Raw genomic sequence first — 24,125 nt, forward strand, 5'->3', positions numbered from 1 at the left:
TTGAATGATAGACATTGTAGATTAAAATTCTAGTTGTATGTCAAGGCTATATGTTGTGTTATCTTCCTCCAGAAACGATTTGCTTTTGCTTCCTTCAGGCATCTAGATTAGGGATAATCACTTCAGTAAAATCAGGAATTGAGATGGTTCAAAGCTGGTCTTCAATACCCATGCAAACTGTGTGCATTTGCCTCATTTCATCAAGGCAAAAAGCCAAAATATATAAGCTATTATGGGCCATGTGCAGCACTACAAGGGGGCTGGCATTCAGGGGGCATTATCTCACTGTGTTTTCAAACATTTCAACATTTTTATGATTCTTAGTTATCAAAACTTTTTGGCAAAAGTATTGCTTTCATCCTCAAAGTCCAGAGAGATGAAATGATTTTCCAGTCCAGATACTGACTTGAGCACCTCATGACAGTGGGAGAACATGTTTCTTGGGGTGGAACTGGCAGGTATAACTTTACAAAAGCAGGATTCCCAAGCACATTAGTGTTGACAGGTCTGGAAGCCTTGACTTGCTCATTCGCAGGTCAACTGCACTCCGCTCCTCAAGGGTGGGGCCCCACTGTGGGCACACCGTCCACTCTGCTCTGATCCTGGGCTGCAGCAAACGCCAGCTTGTCCCAGACCCCAGGGCTCCCACAGCAAAGGATGGCTCTTCCTTCACAATGGAGAACCATGGAGACTGTTGATCAAGACTTTGTGCTCTTCTAGAGTCAATTCAAACGCAGGTGACACATAATAGAGAGAAACAATGAGACATTTGAGAAGAGCTGAAAACCAGAGGCAGCCGCTGAGTCAAGATTAAGTATATTACAATCAGCACCCACTCTTGCTACCAACAGACACCTCTCCACTGCCAGCACCCAGGAGGTCTAAGACTAACAAGCAAATCTGGATAAAAGGATGAAGAAAAAAGAAACAAAGGCCAAAGCTGGAATTTTGAGTCATTCTCCTAGAAAGCTCCCAAGTGTTACCTTACTGCTCCTTACAACTGCTGTACAAAGTGTAGAGTGGGAGATTGAATTCTGGATTATATTCTCCTGCTAGACCACACTCCAAGTGTACCTGCATTGAGCTCATTTCCTCTGACATATATTAATACTGGGATGTAAGAGAATTCAGTCTAGCCCTTCTATTTTAGAGATTTGAAATCTATGGGAAAATCATGGCAGAGTTCCTAGGGGGTGGTACCTAAAGATAAGCCTTCCAGTTCCAGCAGCAGGATGCATCCACCACATCAAAGTCTCTAGAAAGAGTCAGATTTTTACAAGGTGTGAATGGGAATAATTTTCTCCAGACAGGGACACTATTTTTGTCTGTCATCTTGTCTGTAAGAACAAGCATGGTGTCTGGTACAAAGAAGGACTTCAGTATATATTATATTTAGGAAATGGATTAACGGTCTATACTGGATGTTGAGCTACAACATTCTGGCACCTTGAGTGGATGTTGAATGACTGACTTCATGAAACCTGGGCTTAACTACATCCTGGAGATTCTTCCTCCGTGCCATCCTGCTGGAAAGGATGAGAAGTAGAAAATGGGATTTTGGGGAAATAAGAAATCGATAACCAAGTAAGGTTCTGTCCTTTCATATCTACCTAATCAGAGAGTCTTGATTTTTCTGCTGTTTCTTTGTACACAGCTGGTTTTACATGTGTTCACTGATGTGGGTGCTAACCCAAATCCCCTCGCACTGAAGCAAGTGGGCATCACTCCCCCCAGCCCCCGAATCACATTCACAGCACCTTCTCTTTGCTCAAGAAAAGGGGGAGTCTTCTACCTTCTGCAGAACGTTGAGGAACCTGTGTTATGACACTAAGTACAGGCACCTTTGGGTTGGCATGCCTTTTGTTTAGTTAGATTAAAAGGTATATCACAGAATGATCTCACATCTTCTTCATAAGGGACACGGTTCTGCCATTTTCTCAGGGTCCCTAATCCGAAAGAAAAGCCCATGGTGTCTGCTTGGCAAACTCAGACCTGACCTAGTTTTTTCTTTATCTATGACTGGGTTCTTTAGAGTCTGTGACCTAAAATGGACCCGAGATGCATAAGATTCTTGGGCTCCCTCAGTTCATCCTCCCTCCACCCTGAACCACCAAAGGGAACATTCCACCAACTCCCAGGGTTTCCAGAAGTATCCCCTGGCATGACACAGCCTCTAGTCACCAAGGAAGAGCTCACTTAAAACATCTTAGACAAATGAGAATGTACTCCACAGTTGAATATGGACAGCGAAGCTTCCGAACCTTTATTGTAGTAAAATCTGTTCTGAGATGTGACAGCCCTTCACCTCATCCATCCACCTGTGCACTGACTTTTCCCATCTTCACTGAGTGCCTCCCATGCACTGGTCACTGTGAAGACACCAGGGAATAAGTTAGATGAGTCCTGGGCTTCAGTGAACTTTCTTCCCGTAAGACAAGAGAAAGAATAAATAACCAATCAAGAAAAACAGAAATGGAGGTCCTAAATAAAGGAAAAGTGCAGCACTGATACAAAGAATGAGGCATAAGTCCTTCCCAGAAGTGGGTTACATTTAGACTTGGAACGGGTGTTCCTGGAAGAAGAGATGGCATATGCACAAAGGCCCTGAGGCACGAAGAGTTTAGTACGTGTGGAAGCGCAACAGCCTGCGGAGTTGATGCTTCAGATCAGCGTTGCTCAAGGGTTTTGGATCCAAGCCCCTCTTATTCTCTGCATACTCTGAGGCTCTCAAAGAGATTTCATTTATGAGAGTCATATTTACCACATTAAAAATTAAAACTGAGCCTTCTTAAAATGCATTTATTTTTAAATTAAAATAAAAAACCCATTACCTGTTAATATAAGTAACATAATTTTATGAAAAATAACCATATTTTCCACAACAAAGGAAAATTATCAAAAAGGGGTGTTTCACATTCAGCCAATCTCTTTAGGAACAGCTGAAGTCTCCTCTGTGTCTGCAGTCAACATGTGGCATTAAATTGTTTTGACTGAAGCACATGAAGATGATCCAGTCACAGATTATATCGCTGGATGAGGGAAGACCTGGCAAACTCCTTGAAAGGGACTAAGGAACTCCCCAGCGTTCTTGGAACCCCACTTTGATAACTGCTACAGTCAACCATTGTAAGGAACCCAAGAGTTAAGAGAGATAAGAAGTGTCAGTTCTCATGACACCTTGTAGGCAGGATACAGAGTGTAGGTTTAAGCCTATGTGTGATGCACTAGGAAGTTGTTGAAGATCCTGAGTGGGGAGAAGCACAGTCCAATTTAATTCATAGAGAGATTGGCTTGCCACTGGGTGGAGGATAGATTGGAGGAGGGAGGGACCGACTTGGAGAACCAGTGAGGGTTTGTCCCTCATATCTTGACTGTGGTGTGACAAGATGCCCCTCTTCATGTCCATGTCCAGACTGTGCAGGGAGCACAGGGGCAGTAGCTTAGCTTGATCTCTGCTTGTAGTTTCCAGTAGTAAACCTGTTTGCTTCTAGGCAAGCATAAAAGAATCTGCAAAGAGATTGCACTTTCTAGGTCTTCAGTCACCAAGGGTACTAGGAAATTAATCCGATGTCCATCCAGCAGAATAAGGCTTTTGTATTTTCACTTTACCTTGGAGATAGATTACAAAAATCCCATCACTCAGAATTCTGACCCCCCTGCACTTGGCCAGCTCACTGGCAAGAAAGCTTCTTCCCTCTAGTTTTCCTAAACTCCCACCATCCCCCATAAGCAAGAAGATAGGAGAAATGAGCATCTGACTGCCCCAGATCCTGGGAGAATGAAAGTCTGGACAAAAAGGGATGAGAGGGGATGCAAGGAACTAGTCATTTCCTGTCGTGTCAGGACCCAGTGCAGGCACACGGTGGGCTGATTCTCTAGGCCATTTAAAACAGATCAGGAAACGTGAGGCTCCCTTTATGAATACTTTGGCATTAAGCACCATAGAGCTTGTGAGATCCTCCAGTCCGAGAAATGTGCACCTGCTTGTGAGCAAGTCCAATCTCCATCCCCGGCCGGCTGCAGAACTGGACGTGTGGAGCCCCCAGCCTGATGGGACTGGCCCCCAACCCATGTCCAAGTGACCCCACTACCAAATAGCAGAACCTTTTTAGAACTTCAAACACAAGAGTTCTGAGTCACATACTCTTGTGGGGCTGTCAGTATAACAATGAAATTTTAGTAATACTAAAGAAAACGCATTTTGTGTTTAGTTAATACAGAAATTTAAGTGCCTTGATATAGGCAGTGTGTGTGTGTGTGTGTGTGTGTGTGTGTGTGTGTGTGCAGTTCTTACCAGTAAATAGTACGTTCATTTTTAATGCATAGGCTCTATTCAAAGATGATTAGGCTTGCAATTAAATGTTAATATCCCAGTCTCTAGAGGATATTTTGAACTGAACTTTTGAGATTTTAATGTAGACATAAGCAAAAATATATATATTTAATAAAATATAAAATATATACATATTACATAGATTACATACATATAAAATATATACATATTACATACATTATAAAATATATACATATTACATATATATAGAGAGAGAGGGATGAGTTGGGAACTTGTTTTAGAATGCTCTCAAGTTGATAACAAAAAATCAGGAATAGAAATAAAGAATGCACTCAGTATATTTGAGTTTGGAGGACCTTTAGGGAATGTTGTTTGAAAAGAAGGGTTTCAGGAGGATAAACAGAGGGCATCACGGGACTGGACAATTCTGACCGGAGCAGGTGCATTTGTGTTGACTCGAGCGGCGGGCGCCCGGTTGCACCGTACAACTGGGGGACTTATTTTCAGCTGGCTCTCAGGTACTGGCTCCCCCTCCCTTCTGAGTTATTTTTATTTCCCAGAGCGGGTCCCCTCTGCCTGTTCTTTTTCACGGGGCCAAGCTGGCGTCCTCTCTCTGCAGCCCATCAATACCGAGCTGATTTGGAGCTGAGCTGCGTAATAATCAGCCTTTCAGCAGCCAGCCCCACACTCGCCTGTAATTAAGGCCTGATGGTTGTGTTGACGGCAAATGAGCGAAAATGGCTTTGTTCTCTGTCCCCAGGCTTGATTGCCGGTTCTCGCTCTCACCTGAATTCGACCCGTTCTGCATTGTGCCCGTGATTGCAGTGCTAGTAATTGCAGTCCTGGCGGATGACATTTCCATGAAGCACACTCTGTGTGGCTCCGGAGGGAACTGACAGAATTGATAGCCAGGCAAAAGCTCATCAAACGTGGATTTAGGAAATGCCTGTGAGAGAGCGGGAGCCCACGACCAAATATCAGAGCTTTTCCTTTGACATTTGCTTTTACATGAAAGACTAGTGCCTGCAACCTGTTCTACCTTCTGTCTGCAGTCCAAAAAAAGGCCGGATCTTGTGATTATGAATTCCCTCTTTAGGTTCGCTAAGGCCAAGTCTGGGCAGCACCTTTTAAAAAATTCTTTATTCTCTGTTTCTCAAAAGAGGGGGATCGGAAGCAAATAAAAATAAAGAAGAGGCTTTTCAGTCAGGAGATGATATACTTTATTTTGTCTTTAAAGTGCATTGCTTAAAATGTGTGCGTAAGTTTATCTTAATCAAATGCCGTTACGCATGTTAGAACTCACTATTGAAAGGAATGTTTTAATCACAGCCTTCAAACATTTAGGGCTGGTAAGGGCCATAGTGATGGTCTCATTGAACTTAGCGTTAAGCATGAACAGTATTGTCCACAGACTGGAATATTTGCCCAAGTTCATCAAGTTCCCAAGGAACAGAGTCAGAACCAGGACCACGTCTTCCAAATGCTGAGAGACCCCAACATCACCTGTGTCCTCATGGCAGGGTGATGACTGTCCCAGGTACTATATAGAGTCTTCCTGTACACGCATCATACCTGCTGGACTAACAGTCCATCACTGCTGCTGTCATCACACAGAGACAGTCAGCCCGATGGCTCACTTCTGCTGTTTACACACCACTACGGACGCACTGAGCAGATGGTGGAAGGGACCTCACATCCTGAGATCTGGGTCAGACCCCACTGTGTGGCCTTGGATGGGTCACTTACCTGGCCTCACTTTTAATTCTTGTCACCACAGAAAGAAACTTTAAGTGTATGAGAGTGCAAACTGGTTGTCATGTTTTTGATGCTTTTCACTTTATACAAATTGGCTCAAAATGTCTATGTTTTTCATTGGGTTTTATTATACCAATGGACTTTTAAAATATTTGCAATAAGACAAGAATTTTCACAGACTTATTTACAAATAGAAGGTTAACATACCAGAATGCAGTCTGATGTTACAATTGTGACTGGAAACATCCGTTCCTACTTCCATACCAGTGCGTGGAGGACAGGTCCACGGAGCAGGCACTGATGTGTAGAAAAGGGTGGAGAGGCAGACCCGCTGAGATCCCTGCTCGGGGACATTTATTCTAAGAGGAACTAGAAGAATGTGGTCACAAGACGCCTCAGAGCCAATTCCCCATCCCCGCCCTTCCCTCCCACCCTCTGAGTCTCAATGGCTCCAAAGCAGGGGCACACACATCCATTACAGAATCCTGACCTGGTTGGGGTCAGGTTAATTCTCCTTGGTGAAGCAGTATGGTCTCAGGCCCAGTTATGCTTTACGTTTACCGATGTTTCCAACAAACTTGCTCCTGTGGTTACTTCTTCCGTTTTGTTTCACATGAGAGTTACTAAGGTTGGTTACTTTCGTGGTTTTTTTTCTATTGGATTTTTACCTATAAGTTGATAGAAGAATGAAGCAAATCACTTTACTAGCACCTGCCTTTTTTCCCCCTCAGAGTAGTTTCTAACTGTTTTAACAAAACCATCTAAATATTAAAATGTGGGCAGAATGGCTGTTTTCCTAAGTTGTTTTGGTGGGAAGATCATTGCTATAGGTAGGCTTGGCTTCCTTTGAGTTATAGATCTTTTTAATCAGCTAATAAAGAGCAAGGTGGGCTTCCCTGGTGGCGCAGTGGTTGAGAGTCCGCCTGCCGATGCAGGGGACACGGGTTCGCGCCCCTGTCTGGGAAGATCCCACATGCCGCGGAGCGGCTGGGCCCATGAGCCCTGGCCGCTGAGCCTGTGCGTCCGGAGCCTGTGCTCCGCAAAGGGAGAGGCCACAACAGTGAGAGGCCCGCGTACCGCAAAAAAAAAAAAAAAGAGCAAGGTGGAGGTCAGTTTACACTAAAGGCACTGATACTAACATGTAACTCGGATTTTACAATATCTCAGAAGTGGAATGTAAGAGTTTAATTGTTTACTGTAGAATTTTGTAGCCATCCATTTACTATAGATTTGGATTCTGTGATATTTATAGAAATGTCATGTGAGATGCTAACAGGTTTAGAAACCAGGAGCTACCTGAGCACCTTCGCTGACTGGGGTGGAGCACAGGCAGCAGGGCCGGCAGTGGCTGGTCCAGACTCTGCAGGTGCTGTTGTCTGCCGGCCGTCTGTGCTGTATGCCTGTCACAGGTGTGATGGGACATAAGCTGTGAGCCTAATTCTAAAACAGGCTTGTGGGATTTGGCCCATTTCTGTCCATCATGATCCGTATTTCTTTGGCCTGGTTCACGCTACCGTGGCTTCAAAGGATCATGAAAAATTCCTCACCAGTAAGGAACGTGGAATTCAGGAAGGCTTGGGTTCATCCCTCCCACATGTGGGCACCAATCAGGTGAATATATTTCTTTTCACATAATACACTTTATCCTGAGTCATTCACGTTTTATAGAGCCTTTAAAATAAATACACGGAAGTAAAAACAAAGCATAAAGTACTGACTAACCAGTAAATTTTAATTAAATAATACACAAATACTGTATAAACTCTGTATGCTAAAAATGCCCTGATCCCCACTTACCTTCAATCCCTTTGCCATTATTATTTTTTAAAGGTCATACCTTTTATGAGGAGCCACATGAGTGAAACGCTCATTAGGCACTGCTATGGCCTGAATGTTTGTGTCCCCCCAAAATTCATCTATTGAACCCTAACCCCCAATGTGATAGCATTTGAAGGTGGGTCTTTGGGGGGCGACTGAGTCATGATGCTGGAGGCTGCATGGAGGGTAAGCACCCTGGTAGAGACACAGGAGCCTTGCTTTCTCCTGCTCTCCCTGGGTGCAGGCGCACCGACGCTCAGCCCTTTAGCCCTCTGTGGTATTCCTGTTACAGCAACCTGAGCTGACTGAGGCAGAGCAGGGTAGAAAATGGTCCCTGGATGTGCCTGAGACTGCTGCTGACAGCGGATGGGAGCTGACAGCGTGGCAGGGACTTCCTGGTAGATACAGTTGCTAACACCGTTCCCACTTCACAGATGACCAAGCTCAAAGTCAGCGGGTAGCGGCAGGTGGGCTGTGACCCAGCGCGTCCCCCTCTAGAGCCTTGCGCTGCAGCCCTGAGCTGAGCCGTCTCCCACAGGGTCCCCTGGCATTGCGTGAAGCTCAGGTGCAGGGGCTGCTGGCGAGGTGTTGCTGTCGGCGTCAAGCCACCAATCCTGTGATTACAGCAAAGGGGGAGCCGCTGCATCTTCACAGAAAGAGAACCCAATGTCTCTACCACCCCGCAGCTGAGGAAACCCTGCAGGACCTGCTGAGCGGCCTGGCCCCAGTGGGGGTCACGTCTGCGAGGTGGGGTGTGGGCACAACCAGGAGCCCCCCAACCCCGCCGTCTCACTGCCTGGAGGTGTGCTTGGGTCTAGATGCAACTGTTGGGCAAACTGGGGCGTCTGGAGATTTCTTTCTTATAAAATTGTCCTGTGAAGCAATCTCAAATTTTTTAAAGTTTTGAAAATACTACGTTGCCACCTAAACTCTCTGTTTTAATATGTATACATTTAAAATGTGTCTTTGCATGAAAACCGACATCAGCGAGGTGGAAGCCCAGGTGCTTCTTCCCCTGTTCCCTCTGCCCCTTGCTGGCAACGCTGGGCTCTTTCATTTCATCTGCTTGTGCAGATGCCTGCGGTTTCATTCTACTTTCCATGCACCATTTCGTTTGACCACCTACATGCATTTACACTGGAAATATATCTATCGCTTTGTTTGCCATTATTAGTAATTAAATATTGGATAATATCACAACATTATGATTTATTAGTGATTCTTCTATAGGTAGATATTCACAGTGTTTCCCAAATTGTGAAAATGTGAACAATCTTACCTTGATCTATCTTGTTCTCATCATTTCCTTCCTTCCATCCCTCTCTCCTTCCTTCCTTCCTTTTTTATTGCCTTATTTCCTTCTCTTTTTCTTTCTTTCTTCTTACTGAAGAGGTGAAATCATTCAACAAAGACCTAATATCCATAGACATTTCAGAATTAAAATTTATCAAAAAGGGATGTTTACCTTTTACCTTTTTCTATAGATTTTAACTCTTTCCAAACTATTTTTTCTAGTATATATTCTGCAAGAAAGTAAATTGAGAATTTTTAACTGCCGTATGTTGATAATTTTACAAACAGCTACAGCTAGTCACAAACTCATAGGGCCACCAGTACAATGTGGTTTCAAAAACCCAAGATATTACTCACTTCTGAGCTCTGTGAACTAGAGGGTTTTTCTGTTTTATGCTGCTAGAGCTGTGAAAACAAAGCAAGCTTACGAAACCTGTGATACCTGGAAATCCAGCGAGCCTTTTGTGCAGGTGTCGTGGGCTGGGTGCACGCGGCCCACCTGGGCCCTCCCAGGTCAGAAGGTGGACGGCTGGGCACCTGGCCCCCGCCTCCCTGCGAGGCTGCCTGGGCTGCCCTCTCCACCGCTGCCGCCCCATCCCCGCGCCTCCTCACAGGTGCTTCGCCCACCTCTCCCCCGGAACTCTGTTCCCACAGCTCTCATCTAAGACATGAGCCTGCTCCTATCAGCCCCCCACCCCCAATGAACACTGTGATGGAGCCCTGCGCCCTCAGGACCCTCAGACCCTCTCTCCAAGCACAGCATTCTCATTCTCGCTCATCACTCCACACTTTGGTACCTCCTGTTTCCTCCCCGCAGAAGTTTCCTCTGCTCCATATCTCAGGAGTGTAGGAACCGGATGAAGCTCAGTCCTGCGCTCTTCCGAGAGCCCCCAGCCCCCACGGCAGAGCTGGGCCCTCTTGGGTGAACCGAGCACCCTGTGCACGGCTCCACCGTGACATTTCTGATTAGAACGTAATCACCTGTGTTTGCGCCCTCCTCGTGGCCCCGACTCTCCATCTCCTCGTCTGTCTCAGCTCTGGCTGCGCTGGCTCAGCTGCTGCTGGGCTGCTCTTCCTTGGCACTTCGGTCCACAGCCAGGGATTCCCAAGCCAGCCCCCTCCCCCCTGATCCTAGGAGCTTTCCACACAGACCGGAGCCAAGTGCTGAGCAGAGCCCGCCTCTCCAGGTAGCTGCAAAGCATTGATCACACCATGACGCTGTGCTTCGGTAAATCTAGACAACCACATGCTGTTCAGTCTCCAGCTCTCCCTAAATTTTGTACCAAATCCTTGTCATTGCGCTCTGGGGTTCTCCTTTGTGGAAAGAGAGAGATTCAGACCTAGTGTGTGTGTGTGTGTGTGTGTGTGTGTGTGTGCGCGCACGCGCGCGCACGCATGTGTGTATGTAAAAGAGAGAGAGAGATTGAGAGACGGAAGATAGATGGCTGACCCACACCAACGCTGCTATCCTCCCTGATGCATGAAAAATGAACCAATGGTGACTTAAAGTATTATCTATATCACGACAACTTCCACTTTATAAAGGCGAATTTTTAAAAGAAATTAATGCTCAAGGGAAGGGGTTTATAGTGCTGGGGCCTGGGGCTGGTGTGGGTACTGGTGTAACCAGCTGGAGTGCAGGCTCTTCCTAAACTCCTGGAATCCCATCCCAGAGGCAGGTGTGTCCAGGCGTGTCTTCTCCACCTGGCACAAAACACCCCCCAACTCCTCCTCTTCTTAGTCGTGGTTCCCAAGGTTTGCCAGAGTCAGATTCGGGGATATAGTAAATGTCCCTCTGGAAGTGAGTCACAAACAGTCTCAGAGAAGATTAAAAGCCTGGGGTTCCGTAAATGTTCAGTCAGGAATGTGGAGACCAAGTCCCAGCTTGTGGTCTCGGGCAAGTCACCATTCTGAAAATCAGTTTCTCTCTAAAAATAGAGCTAATGATATCTCCTTTACCCTATTCTCATGATTGTCTTGAGGAGCAAATGAAATAATTAGCATGACAATGCTTTCCCAGGAAAGGTCTCCTTCTGTCACTGGGGAAGCCACCCTTTGGAGGATGTGCTGACACAGAGGAACCGGATTTCTCAGTCTCCACCTTCCCCAGCCCCCTGGATGAATGGCTGTGAGTTTCGGGGACCAGCGAGCATCACCCAATCCCGAGCACTCCTCCACATGTGCCCACGCCCCTCAGGGTTAGAGTTTCCAGTTAGAACGCATGGCATTGGTTCAAGTTGACCCAGTGACATATTTGAGTTCACACTACAATCGCAGCCCATGACAGACAGTAATCTGTATGCACCCTAAAACGGGGGCTTTCTGCTGCAATTCTGGCTTCTACCCCGGTTCCCCTGCACACTCTGTTGAGTTCAGTGAGCGGTTAATGGCACGATTCAATCCCTAGAGTTGCGGCATCTCGGACACAGCAGGGGTGAAAAGGACTCTGGTGAGTGTGCGCACACCTGCAACAAGGCATCTCCCTGCCACAGGGAGTCACTCCGCGACAGACGCACTTCAAACTGGTCTGCTCCATCCTTGTCTTTCATGATGCAGCCTGTTGGCTTTGTTTTGAAAGATGACGCTATGTTTTGAATGTCTGTGTCCCCTCAGATTCACATGTTGAAATCCTAACCCCCAGAGTGATGGTATCAGAAGGTGGGGTCTCTGGGAGGTGATTAGGTAGTGAGGGTGGAGCCTCTATAATGGGATTAGTGCCCTTCTAAAGAGACCGCAGAGAGCTCCCTCACCCCTTCTGCCTTGTGAATACACAGGGAAAGTCTGCAAGTCAAAGGAGGTCCCTCACTCAACCAGGCTGGCCCCCTGATCTCAGACCTCCAGCTGCCAGAACTGTCAGAAATAAATTTCTGTTGCTTATAAGCCACCCAATCTGTGTTATTTTGTTACAGCAGCTCAAACAGACTAAGACAAATGACTTATATTTTTCCAACTGATCAGTAACTATTTAGGAGTACCTAATATGTGATAACATGAGGAGTTCACAGAATAGGAACCGTCATCCGTGTTCCCAAGGGACTCCTCTGCTTATCCCTATTGTTATTAAAATCCATTCACTTAACAAATCCCCTCTCTTCTGACACCCGGTGAGACAAAGATGAATAAGCACAATCCTTGCCTTCAAGAAACTTACCATCTTTTATAATAGTAACAGCAGCAGCTACAGCCAAAGCAAGAAAACAAGGAAGAGTCACCAGTGACGTCGGGTGAAACGTAAACATCACCAATGTTCATGTTCCAGGACCCATGGTGATTGGCTGGAGGGTGGCCGTGTCCATCCCCAGAGGATAATGACCTCCTGCTGAGGGCTGGCGTGACCTTGGGAGTCTGAACAGAGAAATGGTGGGTTTAGACATGAGGCTTGAGAAATCTTTGATATTTAAATAGAGGGAGAGAATGGTGTGAACCGAAGTGAGAAAGTACCCTTTGTGTTCAAGGGACAGTGAGAAAATAAAATGTCTTAAGCTAAAGGTCCCATGGAGCAGGAGTGAGACTTAAGACCTGAGATAATTTGTAACAGAGCCTCACAAGCCCCAGAGGGCAGGCTGAAGCCTCCGGTGTGACTGGTTCCAGCTCTCACAGACTGACGCAACGCTCTCTGAACTTCACTTGTCTCACCTGTAAAACGGCCATGATTCACGAGTGTGTATATGAAATGCTGTTAACTTTGGGTTAGGATACGTGTGTAAGATGTTACAACGATAATAATAGCTGTTAATGGGATTGAGTTGATTTACTGTTGAGCAGTGGTATGATGTAATAGATACAATAGTTTAAAGGTTATTTGCATGTGGGTGGAGGAAGGGGAGAAAGACGGGGGCGGGGGGGCAGGTGGGGGAGCTGACAGGAACTCAGCTAAGGTGTAATTGGGACCTGGACCAAAGAGGTTCTCAGGGGAGAAAGGAACGCGGGTTGATGTAAGGTCGGATCTTAACAAACGGCACCACGAAACAGTGGAAAGCTTCAAGTGAGCTTTACTAGGGAGCGCTCCCGGGCGAGGTGCACTGGTCCGAGAGAAAGGGGCCAGAGAAGTCGCACCCGGGCGAGGGTTGGGCAAGATTTTATAGGGGAAGAAGGGAAAGGGGTGTGGTGAATCTGGGAGGGCGCAGGGTATTCCTTATTTGGTGGTCTTTTCGGGTATCCTGGGGGACCGTTAGTCCCGCCCCTCGAAAGGCGGGAAGGCTGGGCTGGGTTCAAAGTCCCCAGGGCAGTTCCCGGAACTGGGTGGTCCGGAATGTCTCCAGGGCAGTTTCTGGAACTGGGTGGTCCGGAGAGTTTTGGTCTGATGCAACCTGTGAACCTGATTGTGTTCCGCTGCCTCGGGCCAGTCGGCCTTACAGATTTATCTGGGATTTATCTGGGCGTTGCCTCTTGGGGAGCTTTGATTAGTACACACCTCTTGTTTCACAGGCAGGCAGAGGGCAGAGCCTGAAAGTCTTAAGGGATGGATGTAACCACCCTGGCGTCCAATCCTGCAGGGGTGTGCACGTGAAAGGTCAATCCTAGTGTCCTAAATTCAATCCCTGAGACCCCAGAGGGGCGATGCTGTAAGATGTGAATTGCGGAACCGAGAATGCTGCTCTGTGGCTGTGCTGGTCCCCACTCTGTTCCTGCCACAGGAGTGGTTGTCGGGTGCCCTGAAGACTAAAGCTTGGTGTTATTCTTGATGAAATTACCAGAAACACATTCTTAGATTTCTCTAAGATGGTTTTCATGTAGTTGGGAGTCTGGGAACAGTCCACCCGGGCCTGGGCCTGGACCCCTTGCCTATTCCCACGTCTGAAAATCGAGGGGCTTAAGTGGTCATCAAGGCTACGTCTGGTTCTGTGTCCAGTGAGGCCAAGAGCCCTTGTTCTGCCTTGCTGTGTTCATTGCTGGGGTTGTGCCTTTGGTGATCGATCCCCCCATCCACGGGTGGCCACAGGCTCACAGCTGACCTGCCCTTACCAGGGCCCCACGTGCCCACTGCTGGCTCAGCTGCTGGGAGCTGGGCGCTGGGGTCAAAGCAGCCCCCTCCTTCCCAGCCCTGACTGGCCTTTGTTTTAATTGCCTCCATGTTTAATTGCTTTTCTATATTATTTTGCTTAATCAGGAAGAATTTTTTTAATGAGGTAGAATGATCTAATTGGGCCTAAATGTGATTTCCTTGTAGCATTGTTTCTTGGTGTGTAAACAGTCAGCAGATCCCAGAACCGGTTATAAACAGGCTGTGAAGCGATGAATGTTTGGGTTTCTGGAGAGTTCAAGTTGCTTGTAATTATTATATAACTTTGGAAGCATAATTTTTTAACCTGAATTTACTAATCATTCTTTTTTGTTAATTAATTAATTTTTGGCTGTGTTGGGTCTTCATTGCTGCCCACAGACTTTCTCTAGTTGAGGCGAGCGGGGGCTACTCTTCGTTGCGGTGCGCAGGCTTCTCATTGCGGTGGCTTCTCTTGCTGCGGAGCATGGGCTCTGGGTGCACGGGCTTCAGAAGTTGTGGTTCACGGGCTCTAGAGCGCAGGCTCAGTAGTTGTGGTGCACAGGCTTAGTTGCTCCACTGCACGTGGGATCTTCCCGGACCAGGGCTCAGCTGCACTGGCAGGTGGATTCTTAACCACTACGTCAGCAGGGAAGCCCCTACTGATCATTCTTTATAGCAATTGTAATAGATCTACAAAACGATCATCATATTTTTTTCCATACTTTTTGTTGCTGCTGCATAAGATGTTATATCAATTCGCTTTGGCAATAAAACATAAAGCAATTGGAATTATTTAACTTAAAAAGTGGAAGTCCTTCTTAGTCCTCAAAATCTCACTTGTTTTTCCAAAGATAATCACTGTTACCCGTTGGGTCTGTACCCATTCCACACATTTTCCTGTGCGTTTACATTTGTACACTTGTAAATGTACAATGTATTATTAGGTTTGGATTTGCATTGTTGTACGTAGATGGGATTAGCTGTTTCTGCTACTCTGCACAGTTTTCACTTCTACCTCTTGGTGACTGTGCCTTGTCAAGACATACAGGCCAGCCCTAGACTGTTTGTGATGGTAATCTGACGGGTCCACCACTGACGGTTTTCCATTTTTCATTATACACGATATGGCATTGACCTGCTGCGTGCACATGTGCGATTAAACATGTGTGGCGGCTGCTAGGAGTTGGAGTTGCTGGATGTATCATCACTGCCCAGTTCCTTGCAAGCCTGCAGAGCCTGCTACCCCTGCCTGTCACCATGGGCAAGCCACAGCCTCTAACCCCTGTCCTCTTGGTTGGGGGTTCGCTAGCTTCCCCTAAAAGACCACAGTGGGAAATGTGAACTTCCTTTCCAGTGTTTGTTTTGAGAACCAATGAAATGCTTGCTTTAGATGGTGGTCCAAGCCTGGGAACACCTAGTGATTGGAGGGTAGCTGGAGACTTGATCATGCATGTGACGTTTTTATCCATAAAGGCTCCAAATTGCAAATTGCATTTACTGGAATCCTTTTATGTCGTTAGTAAACGTGCTGAAAGCAACAGCCTCTTGCTGAGAGCTTTAGATGAAGGTCATGTTCTGAGGAGTGATATTACCCAGGTGATCTGAGAGAAATACAGAGGTCAGAAAGCCCAGGTGTGGAAGGGGGAGTTGACCTTCTTAATTGTCAAAAATACGTCCCAACCATCTAAGTAATAGAAGTCACCAGGCAAATATGTGATAGGTTCAATTCAGAACACACAAAGAAGAGGGATGTATGCATTTCAAAATGAAGAGAAGGATGATTTCAAAACTGCATCCATCCTTCTGATTTCCTGTCATTTCTTCCTAAGATTCCCTCACTCATGGTTAACTCTTCCTTATCTACCTTATCGTCTCTGTCTTCTGAAAATGATCCTTTTTCTTTTCTCTGCAAAACCAGAAGTAGACATGAATTTCATAGCCATCCAGGAGGTGAGTTATCCCCTCACGAGCATATTCTAGAAGGAAGAATGTACTCAAGGGAGGAGTTTACTGAAATATCTTTAATTTGGCACAAAGGGAAACAAGTCCTCTATTGAAGCAGGAGAGAGTGACCGAGAACCCACCACATACAAGCAATGGTTCATCTTCACCTGATCGCTGAGCAATGGGATCTGGCTTCTACTAACAGTTACAGACGAGACGCATGCGCAGAGCTGGCGAGGGCACCAGGGCCAGGGCTGCACCCAACATGGCGGCTGAGACACACTCTACTCTTTTGACCACCACACATCCCCGAGGTGCCCAATGAACTACACAGAAGACTAAGAGAGAGGCCTTCTCGCTCAGCCAGCCCCGATCGGGGTCCCAGGAGAGCAGCGGAGTCCGGTCAGGACCTTCGGATTCCTTCCCGAGTCTCCGAGTCAGTTCCCTGAGGAGGATTTGCTTCTAACTGTGCCGAGGAGGGGTTGTCTGGCTCTTATTACTCAGTGTTGTAACTCTGAGGAAGAGGCCCTGTCAAAACATGTACCTCACTTTTTAACCAATCTCACATAGAACTTTCAGAGAGAGAAAAAAGGCAAGAAACATTTCTGTTGGTAGATAATCGCACAGTCGTGACTCAGAGTGCCAGGGAGGTACATGCCTGTGTCATCTGAGCAGAACTTAGTTCATCAAAATGTCCCTTTAGATGCTCAACATCACTAATCATTAGAGAAATGCAAATGAAAACTACAGTGAGGTATCACCTCACACCAGTCAGAATGGTCATCATCAAAAAATATACAAACTATAAATGCTGGAGAGGGTGTGGAGAAGAAGGAACCCTCTTGCACTGTTGGTGGGAATGTAAATTGATACAGCCACTGTGGAGAACAGTATGGAGGGTCCTTAAAAAACTAAAACTAGAACTACCATATGACCCAGCAAAACCACTCCTGGGCATATACCCTGAGAAAACCACAATTCAGAAAGAGTCATGTACCACAGTGTTCATTGCAGCTCTATTTACAATAGCCAGGAGAAGGAAGCAACCTAAGTGTCCATCAACAGATGAATGGATAAAGAAGATGTGGCACATATACACAATGGAATATTACTCAGCCATAAAAAGGAACGAAACTGAGTTATTTGTAGTGAGGTGATGGACCTAGAGTCTGTCATACAGAGTGAAGTAAGTCAGAAAGAGAAAAACAAATACCGTATGCTAACACACATATATGGAATAAAAAAAAAATGGCTCTGAAGAACCTAGGGGCAGGAGAGGAACAAAGATGCAGATGTAGAGAATGGACTTGAGGACACGGGGAGGGGGAACAGTAAGCTGGGACGAAGTGAGAGAGTGGCATGGACATATATACGCTACCAGATGTAAAATCGATAGCTAGTGGGAAGCAGCCGCATAGCACAGGGAGATCAGCTCGGTGCTTTGTGACCACCTAGACGGGTGGGGTAGGGAGGGTGGGAGGGAGGGAGACACAAGAGGGAGGGGATATGGGGATATATGTATATGTATAACTGATTCACTTTGTTATAAAGCAGAAACAAACATTGCAAAGCAATTATACTCCAATAAAGATGTTTAAAAAAAAAAAAGTCCCTTTAACAGTCAGATCCTCAGGAAAGCAACTGCGGCAGGGATGTGGATGTCCCCAACTCCGTGTGTGACACCTGCTGAGAAGGTCACAGGGCCGGCCGGGCAGAAGGTGGAGCAGGCTGACGCTCTCCTGCCGTCAGCCGTGTCCTGCTCGCTCTGGGAGCACTTCTGGGCAGAAAGGCATTTGCAGAGTAATTCCTAGTGTCACTTAGGCGACATTCAAAGCTGTAAACGTGCATCTGCTGTGTAAACAAACAGAGGCGAGAGCTGAGTGAGCTCACAAGGCAGGAGGAGCACCCTTCCCATGTAGACGGTTCCCTGGCCAGGAGTTCACGTCAAGGGCCATGGAAAGGCACTGGGGACCGTAGTATTTTGGAGCCAGAGGAAATACCTTACATTTTTAGCAGCCCTATTATTGTCAGAGAACCTGAACTTCAGGGAGGTACACGACCCCACAGATGTTCACACCAGTGATAGCTACGATGGGTCTGGCTAATCTAGTGGTAATGCATGTATTTACTGGTATTTCATGAAAAGAACAATTCTATTTTTAAACCATCATATTATGATTTCAAAATCAATAATGTCAAATCTATATGGAATTGCCTTAGAAGGATCTGATGGAGATGAAACCGAGCAGGACCCTGCGGGGCTCCTGGGCATGGGAGCCTTTCTGTTCCACTCCAGCCTACATGACCATCCCTGAGTCCCAAAGGGCTGGTGTAAACAGTTGCTAATCCAGGAAGGGAGGGGATGCGAAGACAAGGGAGGGGCAGCCAGGAAACGATAGTGCAGCCTTGGGGCAGGGTCTGCTGGTCCCCCCTCCAGTGATACACAGTACACTGTCTTTAAGCTCTTTAAGCTGTCAGCATTCTTCATAGCAGAGAAGGACTGCCTGAGGCTACATTAAAGGAACCAGAGAAACCTATCAAGAAGATCACCTGAGACCAGATTAGAGACGTACAGACCCTGCGCGCACACCCTAATCGTATCAGCAACCCCATCCTTGAACCATCGCTATAAAAGTCCTCATCGAGTCTTCCCTGGTTGGGACACATAGTTTTCACTGGGAGGAGTCCACTGTGTCCCCCTTTGCCTGGCAAAACAATAAAGCTGTTCTTTTCTACTTTACCCAAAACTCTGTTTCCGAGATTCGGTTTGACACCGGTGCAGAGAAGCTGAGTTTTCGGAGTCAGAGAGAGCAAGTCTGGATTTCAGAAAGTTAAAGTAATGGAAGCCAAAAGCAGGAAATGTCCACCCAGCCCACTCACCTTCACCAGACTCAGCGTCTGGATTCAGAACACTTGTGTGTGCTCACACCTCTGTCTTGGGAGGACCGGGGCTCTGAATTCTGACCTCTAGTGACACATTTCTGAATCCAGACGATGTGTGGGTGTGAGCCTGATATGAGGATGGCTGGGAGCATTCGCCTTTGTCACATAAACGTTAACTTTACAAATTGTACTGCACACAGAAGAACCACTGGTGTTGAGAAGAGTTTCTTGCACTTCTAGCATGTGTGTGTATGTTTGTGGGTGTGTGTGCATGTTTGTGGGGGTGTGTGCACGTGTGTGAGCGTATTTGCGTATGGGCATGTGTGTGTTGTATGAGTATTGGTAGGCAGAAAAGGGCCACAAAACACATTGTCCTCAAAGATTTTGTCAGTGTCATTGGCTATATGCTGCTCTAAATAAAATCACAAATTATAATTTGTATTAAAAGCATATTTTAAAATATTACAAGGTAACTCCAACTTAATGAGAATAGACTTTAATACACACAAAAATATATCAATTCTCATGCTAATTTTCAAACTTGATTGTTCAGGGTAATTTTAAAACCTTTTTAGCTCCATGTGCATATTTGTGAATTGTTCTGTTTTTATGTATTTGTATGGGTAAATCCTTATTAGGGAAAATACTAAAATCTGTATGGTTGCGTTTTATAGGCTGCCTGTGTATTTCATGGGAGGCTGTGTGTTATCTCACTTCAAATCCCACTTGCTAAGCACCCTGACTATTTTCTCTGTGTTGAGGTATTGCACAGGAAGCAGAGGACAGTGTCTTTTAGAGGATTTATGGCAATACTGTGAGAGACCCTCAGAGTCTCTTCATTTGACACACTCCACTGCCTGACACACTCCACTGCTACCCATTAAGACTTGGGCTGTTATTGTCATAGACTAGATTTAACAAGCGTCTCTGAATTTGGAGGTTTGCTCCAGAAACAATAGCTTCAACAAGGAGACCTCCAGCTCTCTCCACTTTCTAATATTCTGGTTCAGCCTTCTCTTTTTAACCAAAATATATCCTTGACAACAAGGATTATTTTGAAACAATCTTGGTATTTTCTTTTCCAACTAGAACAGTCGAATTTCCTAATACTGAGACAATCTTTCAGAAAACCTTGAAGAAAAGTTGATAGATAAATTCTAAATTTACAGTAAATAAGAAAATGTCTTCTGTTGTTGTTCTACAAAAATAAAACTAAGCTGACATTTAGAAACACCCTTGTCATCAACAGACTACATTTTGTTATCAATGAAATCACATTATTTCCAAGAAATTGTTACACATCTAAAGTATTTCTCACTTATTAAGTTGTTTCTTAATTGCATCCAAGTGTTAAAGAAGACAATAATCTTACAAATTGGTGGTAATTGGTCAATTTAAATATTCAGTGCACTTAGTTTTACCTTCAAAACTAGACATATATTTTAAAAAGTTAAATAGCTTGGATTTCAAAATAAATTAACTCAACAGTTAAAAGCCTGTCCTTCATGGCCTGTCCTGTCCTTCATGGCCATTCACATCAGTATTTCTGAGTAAAATCCTGTATAGTCCTTCGTGTGCAGTTGACTATTTGTAAATGTAAGTCCTTGTTTTAAATGTAAGAGCACAGAGAAGAGGGTTCTTGTCAATCTCCCTCCTCAGTTATTCAAGCTGCTGTTGTGTTGTTATCTTGTCCTTTAGAAAATGAACCTGAAGGAGAATTGGTGAAATCACGTCCGTGGGCATCTCTGAACTCTGACCGACTGAGGGAACAAAATTGGACCCAAACAGCACCTGCCGGGCCACGGAGTTCAGGTACCTGCCAGCTGCTCTCAAGGGGCTGAGGACAAGGGTCCCCTTTCCCTGCACCCTCCATGTGCTGCTGAGTCACTACTCCCATCCCAGCTTCTCGGTACTTCCAGGCTTTGGGGAGGTGTTAAAATCCTGTTGTGCATCCTTTCCAAATAGACAGTTTATGCTAAAAAGAGCCATTGGCAGTTAAATTAGATGATGCATATGTTGTTCTTGCTACTAAAGCTATACAGGGCAGGGAAGACGCCTGCATCCTTCGGGGTGTTTTGGGGGGTCCCCGGGATCCCTAGTGCAGAGTATGTGGACCCTCAGATGGAAAGGTGTCATTTTGAATCACTGCCCCCAAATCTGCACTTGCTACAGAAGTAACGGGTTAGTAAGGTTTACCAATTCTGGCTTGGAGATTGGGGATGGGCCTATACCAAATGATGGCCGCCGGGCAGCACATTTTTTTGGGGAATCTCATAGGCTGGAGTCTCCATGACTGTAACGTGAGTCAATTCCCACCTCTGCAAAGCTCAGTCTCTGAAAGTGTGCAGGAAACTGACTTCAGAAGCGCCGGTAGGATCTTCTCGATGCCCACATGCGGAATCCATTTTACACGCGGTACTTTGCTGGGGAAAAAGAGGAAGATTCCGGTGCACTGGTAATTTCTGAGAACTCCGGAATGCCTCTTAAGGTTCACTGTGCAATAGTAATTTATTTGTCTGCCGGCTCCCCCATTTGCCTGTCTGATAATAGAACTACTCACTGCGATGTGGAAGTTAGAGGCTAGGATCATCGTCCACATACTGCAACCTTGTGGGTGCTGCAATCCTTAAGAGCTTTACGAACTGGGGTAATAGGTCATAGTTGCTCTAATTATTTTCTTGTCTATATCTTGTTCACTTTCCCCAAAGAAACCCATTCATTGGTTCTGTCTGGGGAAGGCATTATGGTTAATTGTCATTTCCCTGGAGTTAAAAAGAAAAAAAAAACTATGCACATTGAGCGCTAAACTAATAGTTGACTTTAAGGTCAGCTAAAGTTTCTGAACTGTAGTCGTTTCGTCCACAGAGGTTATCTTGTCTCATCTCATTGAGTTTTAGTCATAAATTAAAGAATGTTTAATGGATGTGGGTCTGAATTGACATTTCTAGAATGGTGTTAAATGTCCAACATTTTAATGAAGATTGTCAACGTGGTGTACACAGCATTCGAATACCAACCTCACCAAGAATTAAACAAGAACAGATAGATGGACAGATAGACAGATAGACAGATAGACAAATGAGCTGGAAATCCATGCTTGCGCTGGGCACGCGGCCTTGAACAGGTGTCTCAGTGGAGGCAGAACACTTGGTTTTGAGATGTGTGCATCTTCAAGGCAGATGGTTGGACTCTCTCAAAAAAGATTTAAAAATTCCAAGGCTCCAGCAGGCGCTGGTCTCCCGTTTTGCACTCGGCCTGCCCGGCCTCTCCCGAGTGACTGTCGCAGGCCCTGGAGGTGGTCACTCTTCTGGGTGTAAGAGGAACTTGAGGGTCCTCCAGGCCAATGGGATAATAGTCACAACAGCAAGAGCACAGCCAACACTCATGTGCAATCTCACCAGGCTTTGACCACTACCCACCGTCTCTCACCCGTGGGGCTCTGGTGACAATACTCCAGAAGGTCCACATGGGACAGGCACACAGGGCAAGTGACCCTCACACTTACACTCTGATTTCTGGACATTTTTACCATTCTCTCATCCTTTGAAGATCAGTGTTTGGCCCTCAGGGGGTAATCAATATATATTTGCTTTAAGTGTGTCATAAATACTTTAGTCCCTGGGCGATGAAATAAAACTAAAGATTGAAATAAACAGATTAACATTTTAAAATGAGAACACTGATGTGTCATCACAATGGTTTCTGGGACAAAGGGTAAATCTTCACATGATCATCTATAAAAGGAAAAGGTGTAAATCATCAGATTGCTTAGATCAGGGTGGGCCAACTTTTTGTACAAAGGGCCAGGTAGGAAATATTTTAGTCTTTGTGGGGCCTGTGGTCTCTGAAGCAGCCACTCGATTGTCGTGGGAAAGGAGCCAGGACAAGGCGTGAGCAAGGGCGCAGGGCTGTGTTCCAATAAAACTTTATTCTCAAAGTCGGCAGCAAGTGGACCTGGCCCTCAGGCAGGAGTTTGCCAACCTCTGGTAAATATCTAAACGAAGAGTTCCTAAAAGCCCCGGTCATTTTTGGAAAAGTGAATATAACTCTTACGCTCTCCTCAAATTTTATTACTTGCAAACTCACCCAATAGAGTCTATGATTATTGCCTGCAGGGAAGTCGCTCCACAGACAAGCGCTTGGTTGGTGTGTGAGCTGAGTAGTCAGGATGGAGCCTGCACAGAGCCTGTGAGAAGGCAGAAGAGCAGCTGTTACTCATGCAGAAGGCGGGGCAGGCCCAGGAAACCCGTGGGATTTAGAGAGGAGAAAATTTTCTAGTGATTTCATGCCTTTATCAATGGCCTGCCAAGAAATATCCAGAAATCGTCCTGAAAGTGGTGTGGGTATAAAATCAAATTTAAACCCGTCCCCAGAGGTGTCATTCCACCTGCACACACAGAGTTATGTGTGTCAAGCCTCAGGGCCAAGAGAACTATTCCATCTATTCCGTTCAGTAGTCAGCGATGCTGGTATGAGTCACCAGTGCCATGTGCAGGGGCTGAGCTACGGAGCAGGCAACACCACACAATCCGGTAAAATGTGGTCCATTCAGTCTGGTTTTCCAAACACTCTCTAGCTCCAAACATATATATGGAACATAGGCAATAAAACACGGAATACAAAAGACTCTCTTGAATTGCAATAGATTATATGTCAGAAGCTTGGTAAAGGGGTTAATCTTGGAAAATACTTTAATGATGCTGTAGATTATTTTCCAAAAGCCTATTTGATGAGTGTCTCAAACTTCTTATCTTACTTGAGATGTGAATCGGTAGCATAAATCATTTAGTTAAAACATGGAACGTTAACTAATATTTTCCATGGAAATGGTTTGCTAGAATGCATGTATCTTTAAAGCAGTACTTTGGCAATTAATAAATTATTTTAGAACAGATCAGAACAGGAGAAAATGAGCCGTAGAAACACAACCTATGGACGCTCTCCTGCTGTGACACACTAAGTAGTTAAGAAAAGAAAGGCCGGCTAGTCCTGCTAGTTTGATGTCAAGCCAAAGAAATGTGGGCAAAATTTGGAGGCGTCCCAACCGGGGAGCAAACCCTAATTCTGCCGCAGGATCTGTGTGACTCTGGAGAAGTTATTTAACTTCTGGAATCTGAGCCCCAGTTTCCCCATCAGTTAAATGGGCATAATGCT

The 24,125-nt window shown here is 45.6% G+C and overlaps 1 protein-coding gene across 27 annotated transcripts in view; it reads left to right on the forward strand.

Moving 5' to 3' along the window:
- The window catches only part of MYT1L (myelin transcription factor 1 like), a 407,540-nt gene that overhangs the window by 113,262 nt on the left and 270,153 nt on the right, over positions 1–24,125 (forward strand). For all 27 annotated transcript variants that reach the window (XM_060309910.1, XM_060309903.1, XM_060309902.1 and 24 more), the window contains one exon: positions 20,670–20,783. The gene's annotated coding sequence lies outside the window, so the exon portion shown is untranslated. The remainder of the gene's footprint in view (positions 1–20,669; positions 20,784–24,125) is intronic.

This window comes from Globicephala melas, chromosome 12 (genome assembly GCF_963455315.2).
Source record: "Globicephala melas chromosome 12, mGloMel1.2, whole genome shotgun sequence".
Taxonomy (NCBI): Eukaryota; Metazoa; Chordata; class Mammalia; order Artiodactyla; family Delphinidae; genus Globicephala; species Globicephala melas.